Source organism: Mus pahari, chromosome 3 (genome assembly GCF_900095145.1).
Source record: "Mus pahari chromosome 3, PAHARI_EIJ_v1.1, whole genome shotgun sequence".
Lineage (NCBI taxonomy): Eukaryota > Metazoa > Chordata > Mammalia > Rodentia > Muridae > Mus > Mus pahari.
Window position 1 is genome coordinate 92,943,115 of NC_034592.1, and position 13,141 is coordinate 92,956,255.

The window sequence follows — 13,141 nt, forward strand, 5'->3', positions numbered from 1 at the left end:
TCCCTCCATTCCTCCCTCCCTCCCCCCTCTCTTTATAAAACTTAATTTAACATTTTAAATTATAACAAAAAAGGAATACCCTTTTGAAATATTTGGTTTAAGAAATGGATTCCATTTTCTGTTATGGGTATTATAGAAGGGATATTTTTGGATACATGAAGTCCAAAACTTAGAAACTGAGAATGTTTCCTTAAATCTTACCACATGAATTGTATATAGGACTGAACTTTGTAGAAAAGTACAGGGTTTTAGGTATAAAATTGAGGGCCACATGCTTAGAGATCAAATTCAGGTCACAGGACTCGATCAGATGGCTCAAAGATTATGTAGATAGAGAATAGAAGAGGAACAGATGTTGATTCACTCATTTTGATCTTAGTGAACTGAGACCTGGACAATGGAGAAAGCGAACCAGTCCAATGAGAGAAATAATGAAAAAATAAATATTGTGCTTCAGAAGACAGTCCAAACCACCATACTTTAGAGAGAATTGGTAATGTCAAATGATGCTGAAGCATTAAGCAGTGACTGTCAGTGATGGGGGTGCAGGATGACCTCAAATTCACAATGTTGCCCAAATTCATGACACTCCTTCCTCCACCATCTGAGATCTGGGACTACAGAAGTGTGTCAGTACATGAGGCTGCTGGTGGAATTTGGTTATTTTTTATTTTAATTTCTATCTCCTTGATAAAAATCAGCAAAGTGTTTCTATAAGTAGGATAAAGATGGAATAATATGCACAGTAAAGAAGCATCAGGGTATGAGAAAGATTCTGCATCATGACTTGGGTATTGTGTACACAAGTGTGTGAATACATTACAAAACTCACCAAACAGCATTGAAGATCTCTGAATTCATTGCAAGAGTATGCAAATTACATTCCAATAAAAATAAATTCTAATTTTTTATTTTTGCACATTCCAATATTACTATAATGATCAGACACTACTGTTTTAATAAAAAATAAACATTTATAAATGAAGGCTGGATTACTGTATATGTCAAACTTCTTTGAATTGTAAAGGTAAGAATTAGCAGAATATTATGTTTTCCTCAAAAAAAACCTATGCAAATATTATTTGAATAATGTTCATAGTGAAAACTTTGCCATGGATTTCCCTGGGAAACTTATCTTTGCAAGTAAAAAAAAAATCAATTTTTATAAATAGAGCAAGAAACATCTACTTTACAGGTCAAGAATATACAGTTATTGATGACTGATTTTTGCATTTACCAAAGGAAAGGAATACATGAACACAGCCACAGGTTGAAGGTGTAACCTTGTTTCCTTCAAAAGTCAGTTAAATTCTTTGTTTTCTATAAAGTGTCTATAAAACTGTCAGCCACTTAGTTTTGAGACTGCTTCATGAGTTAATGACTAAGACAGTGAGGAAGTCCTAATGGACCCCATAAGTTCAAGGCTTCAGAAATCATACAACTAGAGGAAATGAGCAGTTCTGTTTGTGTTCATCACACACCAGAGACTTTTCCGTCTGGAGGTACACATCAAAATTTCCTTCTTATGCAACTAGAGACACAGCTCTGGGGGGGGGGGGGGGGGGTACTGGTTAGTTTATATTGTTGTTCCTCCTATAGGGTTGCAGATCCCTTTAGCTCCTTGGGTACTTACTCTAGCTCCTTCATTAGGGGCCCTGTGTTCCATCCAATAGATGACTGTGAGTGTTGACTTCTGTATTTGCCAGATATTGGCATAGCCTCACAAGAGAGAGCTATGTCAGGGTCCTGTCAGCAAAATCTTTCTGGCATATGCAATAGTGTCTGGGTTTGGTGGTTGTTTATGAAATGGACCCCAGGTGGGGCAGTCTCTGGATCCTTCCTTCCATCTCAGCTCCAAACTTTGTCTCTGTAACTCTGTAGTAGAGGATGTCCTAGTCAGCCATCAATGGGGGGAGAAGCCCTTAGTCTTGTGAAAATCATATGTCCCAGTACAGGGGAATGCCAGGGTCAGGAAGCAGGAGTGGGTGGGTTGGGGAACGGGGCAAGGGGAGGGTATAGGGGGCATTTGAAATGTAACTGAAGAAAATATCTAATAAAAGATGCCTTAAAAAATTTCCTTCTTTCTGGAAAAAAACAGCCCAAAGCAAAATTCAAATAACTGGAGATGTGAAGTGTCATGGCTCTATCTATAGTCTGTGTATTCAGTAGTATAATCAGAAGAAAAAAAATCAGAAGCTTTTGAGACATTGTAAAATGATTCCCCAGGACTCCAATCTCATGTCGTTGTGCCTTTCCCCATCTCAGTTCCCATCAAACCAAGAACCTTTGTCTTCATATAAGTTAGTTGAGAAGAAAATGACAACTTATCTGAAAGGCATATAAGCTTACAGATGTTTTTAAAAACTGCAATGTCTTCTTCTCAGTGCAACAGTCAAAGCTGACTAATTTTTGGTGAACATGTTCTACCTTTCCAGAAGTTGTGCTTCTACAAAATATGATAAATATTGATTTCTTTTCTAGGTTCAGAAACTAAAACAAGACAGAGACTGTAGGAAAGCTTTAAATGCTAACTTAGAGGATGTAGTTTTTATCTCATGAGAAAATTGGTGCTATTGAAAGCATTTAAAAACAAACATGCCATATATATATATATATTAAACAGATGAATTTAGATTGAATGTGAAGAATAGATTGAATAGAGACCAGGTGATAGAAGTACCCTACTACTACGTATGGGTTTCAAGCAAGTAGTGGTGAGTTCCTAGAAGCAGTGAGACTAAAAGAAAAATAGGAAAATCAGAAATAGGATATAGTTGTGGAGAAAATAAAATTACAGTTTAAGAAACAGTACATTCAAGCTGACATTGTGGTCCAGATATAAATTTTAGACCAGGGCTAGAGAGATTACGTGGTACTTAAGAGCACCCACTGCTCTTCCAAATATAATACACAAAATATTCTCTCTATACAAGACAGCAGAACACAGGGCCCCCAGTGGAGGAGCTAGAGAAAGTACCCAAGGAGCTGAAGGGGTCTGCAACCCTATAGGTGGAACTACAATATGAACTAACCAGTACCCCCCAGAGTTCATGTCTCTACCTGCATATGTAGCAGAAGATGGCCTACTTGGCCATCATTGGGAAGAGAGGTCCCTTGGTCTTGCAAACTTTATATGCCCAAGTACAGGGGAATGCCAGGGCCAAGAAGTGGGAGTGGGTGGATAGGGGAGCAGGGTGGGGGAAGGGTATAGGGGACTTTTGGGATAGCATTTGAAATGTAAATGAAGAAAATACCTAATAAAAAATTGGAAAAAGAAAAAAATACTTTATACCATTTTCTCTGCTTCTCAAAAATCATGTTTCTATAGCTTTCGAATACAATGTGAACTTTATTTGGACATAGCATATCTCAACATGGGCTAGCCTCCAGAGGGCTACACTCATGGACAAGTACTCTGTGTCTCCCCCTGCACACCTACGGTAGCCTTTTACCTATGGTAAAAGTTAGTGACGTTCTAGATGGCATGACTCCTAATCTCACTGCTCAGAATGATTGACAGAGGAGGAAAAATTGATAATAAAAACATAAAGTAGAAGAAATCATAGAAAGATGTGTCTGTACATCTGACAATGTGTGTTAATGTACATATAGTAGTATTTATATGTTTTTTTATATGCCAGGCATTTACTAAGCACTTCAGATATATTAGTTTGCTAAATAATAGAAATAATTCTGTGAGATCATTAGTATGAATAATACTCAATTAGATAAGTTGAAAATAGTTTCACATAAGTTTTCAAAATTATTCAACAATTAAGTAACTTTGAAAACTAAGTAACTTGGCCTCAATGTCTGCCCAACAGATACACAACTAAGAAACAAGGTGCCCTGGGGGCAGCCCTGAAGATACATATACCAACTAGATGCTAAACGAAAGCCCAGTCAGAACCGTCCCTTGTATCTGTCAACTCCACAGTTGAGCAATGGACCAGTATGCTCTGCTAACTTGTAGCATGTTTCCAAACCCAAGGCATCTCCTCCAAATGAGAACCAATTAGGCTGAAAGTGCTTAATGATTAAATCCCTCCTCTAGGTATGTCCATTGTCCTATAAAATTCCAAGTGTTAATTGCAGTAAGAGTAAATGAGATCAGACTTAACAAGGCTTATAAAACACATATCCATTTCCCTGAGGCAATGTGATGTTAGCAGGATTATTGAGTATGCACTGAACACCTTATCTCTTCTATCCACCATTGTTACCACCTACAGGGATAACGGGGGAGGGCAAATAATAGCTGTAAGCAAAAAGCTGCACCATCTAGTTTAAGTGTACAGATATAAACTAACAGGGAAAATATAGTTATTATAAATTGCATTCACTGCTAACTGGAGAAGTGAGTTTTCCTGGGACCTGAAAACATCTTCGATGCTATGCAATGCCTTCATCCTTGCCATCTACTACTGGTTACATATCCAGTGTAGAGAATTTTCATTATTCTTATACGAATAGCAAAATCAGTCTGAAGATTCTCAGAAAGTTGTAACACATGATGGCTACCTTCTGGGATTTTCTAGGAAAGAAATATCCTTAATAAAATTGTTGATCTTCATGTATCCCTTAGTCCCTTTGTAGACTACATATACTCCTTTGAATCCTAAAAAGAATACCATTTATTGCAATAAAGAAAGTAATTATCAGACCAATACTCTAGGCAAAGCTCCACAGGATTCTAGGGGAAAAAAAATGGCCAAGTTTTTCTTCTATTCAGTGTGGTCCTACATAGATATCCATAACATTAAAAGTCTCTATAACATTTTACTTTTTATTTTATATACACAGATGCACACGTGTGAACACATACCTGTTGTGGATGGGCCTGGTGCTGTTCTTGTGAACCAATCACCTAATGAATAAACGAGCCAAGCACTGGACGAGTAGGTACGACTTCCGGGTTGGACAGAGGAAGAGAGAAAGCAGGAGAGAGTTGGGTGCTTTTAGAGCTGAGACAGCATATGGGTAAGATGTAGCTGCTAGAGTTCCCAGTATCATGGCATATCCACAAAGATTCCCCACCGGAGGAATCAGATTTTAATAAGGCTTACAAGATTAGGTCTTATCAGAGATTGAGTTACCATTGTTTCTGAACTAAGTTTGTGTTGTGTTTTCCTTCACATGGTGACTTTTCTGCGTTTACGAGGGGAAGGTACAGCAGCAAAGCATGAGTGCCTGAGGTGCACCACAAAGGCTGTGAGGGATTTGAAGCATGGGGCTGGTGTGGGAGCGACCCAGGAACTTAGTGAGCTGAGTGGAGATGTTTCTGGAGCTCTGGCCCAGAGAATCTCCATGAGATGAAACAGGTCGGCCATTGCCTACCAGTACATAGCTGGACAGGTCGCTGGGGCAGAGGCACAGTGTGCTATTGTGTTTTTAAAATATTTCCTGCAACACATACACATAATTAATACATGGACCACACGATTAGACTCTATGAACTATCACTATCAGAAAAATTCGAATAGTTGGAATTTGGAAAATGTTCAATCAGTAAAGTGCTTGCTGAGCACGAATGAAGTCTTGAGTTTGGATCCACAGGACTCATTTAAAAAGTCAGACTGGTGGTGCACATCTATAAAACCTGTGGTGGGGGACATGGAACAGTGGAGACAAGCAGATCCACTGGAAATTGCTGGTCAGCCAGCCTAGCCAAAATGATGAGATCTGGTTTCAGTGAAAGACCCTGTCTTAAGGAATTTGGTAGAAAAAAGAATCTAAGAAGACAGCCAGTGAAAATTTCTGGCCTCTGAACATGTGCACACATGCATATATCCATGCAAACACTTAGATGTAACACAGAGAGGGAAGAAGGGGGAGGGGAGAGAGAGAGAGAAAGAGAGAGAGAGAGAGAGAGAGAGAGAGAGAGAGAGAGAGAGAGAGAGAGAGGATATCAATAGAATGAAGAGGTTGAATGAACATACTTTCCTGGGACATCTCATAATATAATTAGAAAACCTCTGGAGGTGGATGTAGAATTGGAAATTTCTAACAACTACTACAAAGAACACTAAATCTCTTACCATCAAGAACTATATCTCAGTAAAAGATGGGACATTGCGGCTAAAGAAAACATCTTCAGTGTTTACAAAACACAGGTACTAGTCCATGCTGCCTACAAGGAGTAGCTGATCATGCTATTCCTTAAAAGATGCCAATGATGCATTTGTCCTGTTAGAAACTTGGAAATATTTCACTTTAGAGCTAAAATTCTTGGTGAAAACAGTATATAATTTCTCTTAAACTCATAGGAAAAGATCTCTGCATGAGAATGAAAACCAACACAATAATAAACTTGACTTCCTGGACTGTCCTAAGGACTTAATATTAAAACTGATCATAAAATAATGTTTTAATACTGTGAGGAATGGAACTTCTTAAAATAGAAATACTGAGTCTGAATTGTGTTTGTTTCAGTTTATTTATTAATTTATTGACTTACTCTGTTGTTTGTCTCTCATCCATCAAACGTTTACTGGTCATTTACAAGGAACTGACAACTAACAATAAAGAAGACAGACAAATCTCCGCCCTGACATCGTATGGTGGAAACTTAGTTCGTGCACTCATTTATCCAACAAATTTAATCGCCATGGTATTTGGGGAAAAACTAGGCTGGGTATTGGGAAGAATATTTAGAAAAGTGCTTCAGATACCACGTTTTGTCCCAATTGCTTTCTAGTGTACTAATAAAGACACTAACCAAAAGAAACTTGGAGAGGAAATGGTACATTTGATTACATGTCCTCATCATAATTCATCTTTCAGAAAAGCCAAGACAGGAACTCAAGCAGGGCAGGAAGCAGGATATAGGGACCGAAGCAGAGCCTACAGAAGAGTGGTGCTCATAGGTTTGCTCATTCTGACTGCTTCTTTACACAGCTTAGGAACACTTGTCCTCTGGTGGCACCACCCACAGTGTGCTAGGCCTTCCCACATCAATCATTATTCAAGAAAATTCTCCCAGTCTTCCAGTCTTGCCTATAAGCAATTTGATGTAGGCAATCAGTCAATTAAGGTTCTTTCTTTCCACATGACTCTATTGTGTATAATGTTGAAGATGAAGCGAAAAAAAAAATCCTAACTGGTACATGCATACAACTAGTTTCAGTGTAGCCAAAAGTCTAATCAAGATAATTTATTCTAGTCTTCAGCAAAACAGAATGAATATTAAAAGCACCAGAATGAGATCACTTTAAACTGAAGTTACTTAAAGAAGGGGGCACTAAGACAGGCTGTAAATTGAGGCAAATTTTGGCATTTGGATACAGAATGCTGAAATATCCCAGTCAAAAGCAAATATGCACAACTTACTTGAGAAATTGTAATTGAATATATGTCATACAAGGCAAAGCGCAGGAACACATTGTAGATTATCTAGCTAAACATTTGGGTGATGCTGCATTACTAGATATGCGTATTCTTCCATTCATTTATTCAATAATTAATATGAAATATTTATTGATCATCTAATAGTTACCAGGTGTGATAACAAACTATATATACATATATATGTATGTATATATATATATATATATATATATATATATATATATACACACATATATCTGTATACATATATATATTAAAGCAGAAGCCATTGAATGCTGCTTTCTCTCTCTCTCTCTCTCTCTCTCTCTCTCTCACACACACACACACACACACACACANATATATGTGTGTGTGTGTGTGTGTGTGTGTGTGTGTGTGTGTGTGAAACAATAAGAGAAAAATCTTGACTATTTAGATGAGCCAGTCCCCGTATCCCCGTCACCATGCCTAAAATCTCTGCTTAACACAACACACTTTGATGTTCTTTAAGTGATTTAAAACATAACATTACATGAAGATGTTTACAAAAGGTCAGATGTAATATTGAGAGATATAGACAGTCTGGAATTTCCCAACTGCTGCCACTTTGACCTTGCCAGCTCCTTGCTGAGCTTCCAGCAAACAACAGGTGAATGAGCACTGATGGAGGCTTGGCTTAGCTGTCTTCATTCTTCAATTATCCATAGACTCATGTAAAACAATATATACTTGTTATATCAAGCCACAAAGTTCTAGAATATGTTGTGTACACAGTAGAAAACAAAAAAAAATTGTAATGGAATTGTATTCAATTATATAAAACCTAGGTCACATGGCATGGAATTTTGGTTAAAGCCTCCAGGAGAAACTAGAGATATGATGAAGAGATTGTTAGGATAATCTTGTTCCATTTTATACCATATAGAGCCAATGGTAAAAATGTTACCTGATGTAATTATAGATATCAAAATGCATTAATGAGCCATGAATATAAGCAACTAAATGGAAGCTCTGACTCCCTCTCATTGGCTATATTTAATTCATTGTTATAAAATGATTGTTTAGAGAATAATAGCTATCCAGTTTATTGGAAGAACATACAGTGAAAGAAAGTATTCATTGTTTTCTGGGAGAAAACATAAAATTGTTTTCATTCATAGTCCCTTAGGGGAGCAAAGACATCTCTCAGAAAATATTGCTAAGGAACAAAGATCAAATTACAGGTGTGGCTATAAGACAGCTATAAAGTTTGTGGAGGAATTAAGGAAGAGCCTAGAAGGACATCTTTCTTGCACAAAAGAACTTACTGAAATATGAAATGTGTGGCTTTTTAACTCAAGGACAGGAATAGAGTCGTATTCAAGGAACTAGAAACATGTTATTTCATCTGTATTGGCAATGTTATGCCAATTTGCACTCAAAAGGAGCTGAAATTGATGGAAAAAATATAAAACTGGCAAAAAAGATCTTTGTACTCTCAGATTTCTGTAGGTATGATGTAGGAATATTTTTTTAATGTGTTCTTTTTTAATTATTTCTTTTCTTTTTGAAATTATAATATAATTACATCATTATCCCTCTGCCCATCCCAACCTCCAAATCATTCATATATCACTACTTTCTTTCAAATGCATGGCCTCTTTTTCATTAATTATTCTTAAATAGATTGTGTGTGTGTGTGTGTGTGTGTGTGTGTGTATGTATGTATGTATGTATGTATGTATGTATGTATACATATATATTCCTAAATACATGAATACAACCCACTCACTCTGTATGTTATTTTTATGTATGTTTTCAAGGCTGACCATTTGAGTAACAAGTAGTTATGCTGTTCCCTGGGTAAGATTACTTATAATACTCTTAGTATTCCTTATATGTCTTTAGTTCTTTGTGCAGGGTTCAGAACCCTTGGCCTTTCCACCTTCCACTTAAGTATGTCAATTGATTTATCTTTGCTCATATCAAATTTAGGTCTCATGCTAACAAGACTTTATGGGTATAGCTTCTGGCTTTATTAGGAGATACAATCTCCTAGCAAACTTTCTGGTCCTGTGACTCTTACAATCTTTTTCCCTGAGCATACTTCCCAGTGTTCCCTATGCTTTAGGTGAGGAAATTCTGTTGTGTATGTATCCACTGACTGAGTGCCACAAGTCTGCATTTTGGTTGACTGTGCTTTTCTGCAATGGTCTCTATCTGATGCAAAGAGGAGTTTCCTTGAAGAGGCATGAGACTCTACTTATCTGTGGTGTAGGAACAAACATTTAGAAAGCTGTTAGAAATGATGTTCATTTACTAACGAGGTCTTTTTAGGTTCACCTTATAGACCCATAATTTCATTAGCCTCAGTAGTTGACTAGGTTTCCAGTGCCAGTCATGAATTCCCTTTTGTTAAAGAAGTATTTTTCTCCATTAATTTATTTACTTATTCACTTTACATCCCGATCACAGTTTCCCTCTTCTCAAGTCACCCCTCACACTGTTCCTTCCTCTTCCCCTCTCCTCTTCACCTTTGAGAAGAGGGATGCCCTACCCCCGCAACCCCTTAACAAGCTACCCTGGCATATCAAGTCACTTCATGACTAGGCCCATCCTCTCCCACTGAGTCAAACAAAGCAGTTAAGGGAACAAGATCCACAGACAGACAACAGAGTCAGTGACAGTCTCCACTCAAGTTGGTGGGAGTCCCACATGAAGAACAAGCTGCATATCTGCTTCATATATTTCGGGAGTGGGGTTTAGATCCAGCCCATGTATGTACTTTGGTTGATGTTTCAGTCTCTGGGAGCCTCCAAGGGTCAGGGTTAGTTGACTCAGTTGGTCTTGTGGAGTTCTTATCCCCTTTTATCCCCCTTTTAGGTCCCTCAATCCTTCTCCCAACGCTTCCACAAGACTCCCTGAACTCGGTCTAATGTTTGACTGTGGGTCTGGGCATCTGTATCAGTTTGGGTGGAGCCTCTCAGAGGACAGTTATGCTATGTCTCTGTCTATAAGCATAACAGAGAATCATTAATAGTGTCAAGGATGAGTTCTTACCCAGGGGAAGAGACTCAAGTTGGGCCATTCATTGGTTGGTGATTTCCTCTGCTCCATCTTTGCCCCTACATGTCTTGTAGGCAGGGCAAAGTCTGGGTAGAAGATTCTGTGGGTGAGTTAGGGTCTTTATCCCTCCATTAGGGGTCCTGCTCACCTATAAGAGGTAGGCAGTTCAGGCTCCATATCTCCCATTGCTAGGATTCTCAGCTAGAGGCACCCTCAAAGACTTCCTAGAGCTTCCTGCATCTCATACATGGCACGTACTATAGATGTTCCACTGTCCCTGCCTGCTGATAATTTTCATTCACTATCCAGGCCTTCTCTCCAAGCTCTCCCTACAGCTGATCCCTCCACAGTTTCCCTCCCCATCCCCACTCCCACCCACTTGCCTCCCTCTATCTACGTCCGGAAACACCTTAAAAAAATGTTCAGCATACTTAGTCATCAGGGAAATGTACATCAAAACGACTCTGAGAGTCCACCTTATACACATCAGTATGGCTAAGACCAAAAAGTCAAGCAATAGTACATCCTGGCAAGGATGTGGAGCCAGGAGAACATTCTTCCATTGCTGGTGGGAGTGCACACTTATACCACCATTATAGAAGCTAATTTGGCAGTTTCTCAGAAAACTAGAAATAGTCCTAATTCAAGACCCAGCTATACTACTCCTGGGTATATACCCAAAAGATGTTCCACCATACCCCAATGACATTTGCTCAACTATGTTAATAGCAACTTTATTCATAATAGCTAGAAACTGGTAATAATCCAGATGTCCTTAAACTGAAAAATGGATATGGAAAATGTGGTACATTTACACAATGGAATATTAAGGACATCATGAAATTTACAGGCAAATGGAACAAAGTGGAAAATATCCTGAGTGAGTTAATCCAGACTCCAAAGGACATGTATAGTATGTACACATTTAAAAGTGGACTATAGAGTAGCTATAAAGTACAGGGTAACCACAATACAATCCACAGACCCAAAGAAGCTAAATAATAAGGAAGGCCCGAAGGGTGCTTCTTAAGTGAGTCTTAAGTCCAATTAGAAATTTGTTTGTTACCAACAAGATGTACATGCCACTAGCATACCCTTAATGCTATTGTGCTATTCTGGCCATTGTTGTAGTTCTTAGTTGAATAGAGCTGTTGGTTGTTTCCCTCCTTTAGAAGCATGCATAGCATCTAATAATACTATAAAAGCTTGTCCTAGAGGAAGATTTCAGGTCAGTTACAGCTCTAGGATCTGAGTCTGAAATGCATGATATCATTGTCAATGGGGGCATGTCTTCCATGTCTAGGAGGCAACCAAGGTCAGTAACAATTAATAACCTGTCATTTGTAGGAGTCTCTTAGATAATCCTGATCAACAACTTGAAAGAGAAATTTTCATGCTGTGTTGAGTCTTTTGATGGATATTCTTTGTCTCTTGTAGAAGATATTGTCAGCTCTGATGAGAAATTTTCATATATATACATATATGTTTATATGTATCTATACATTTATATGTTTGCATGTATATATGTGTGTATATATTTGCAAATAAACTTATCTATATGATTGTTAGACAGTTGATAATATAAGTCCTTGTGACTTTTTTTTAGAAATAATTGTTATTTCCTCCCTCTTTCCTTCCTCTGTATTTATCTCCTGCCCAGTGAGAGACTCCCCCTCCCATTTCTCCCATTTCCCTAACAAGACCACTTGGAGCCTGCTATTATTCTCTATTGTTCCCCCATCTCCCACCCTGACCATGATCCCTTTTTATTTTCCTTGCTTCTGCAGTTGCTATAGGATATCTCTTCACATCTTAGGATCTAGAGCTAGGAACCTTCAGTGAGTGATAACATGCAAAATTTGTCTTTCTGGGTATGGATTACCTCACTCAGTATGATCTTTTCTAGTTGCATTCAAGTACCTGTAAAAGCTGATGATTTCATTTTCTTTACAGATGAATATTGCACAGATTTTCATTATCAATGTGTTGGTTAAAGTAGGTCATTTTCATTTCCTAGCCACTGTGAATAAAAGTAGCAATGAACAAGGCTGAGCAGGTAATTGTGGAGTAAAATGTCCTGTCATTAGGATGTGTACCAGAATGGTATAGCTTGGGCTATGTGTTCTTTGGAAATTGCAGCGGATATCCCGATAGTAAAATCATGCTTGTGTGAAAAACCAACAACCATGAAAATCATGAAGAACTGGACTCATTAAAGCCATCCTGGAGCAGGGACAACAGGCAGCTTTCAGCAAGGAGTGTTAAGTCATTTTAGGCTATTGAATACTATTAACTTTCATTCTTCCAGACTACTAATAGGAATATTCATTTAGGTGTTTCTATTTCCATTCTTTCTTTATAATGTAGGCATGTTTATGGTAAGTGGCTTTCCCTCTGCTCTATAACTTTCTGAATCAAGAGGAACTCTCTATGGATCTGATATTTGTCACAATACCCTAGACTATATACATACGCCATGCCATGATTTGAAGAGATTTGAAAGTGCCCTATATGAGAGTTAAAACATTTTAAAGTAACATCAACTTATCAATTGTGCCCAGAAAGCAAGCTATCATAGTGTTGAATTCATAGATGAGAGTTGTCATCTCTTGGTAGTAATTTACCACTCTCACTGTGGTCCTAAGTAGATAGGTATAGTATATCCTATTAATATCTAGATTTGTTTCAATCAAACACAAAATGTTGAAGTCAGACAAATTTTGACAAAAATACTTATGCACTTCTGTTATTTCTTTTTCATTCCTCATAC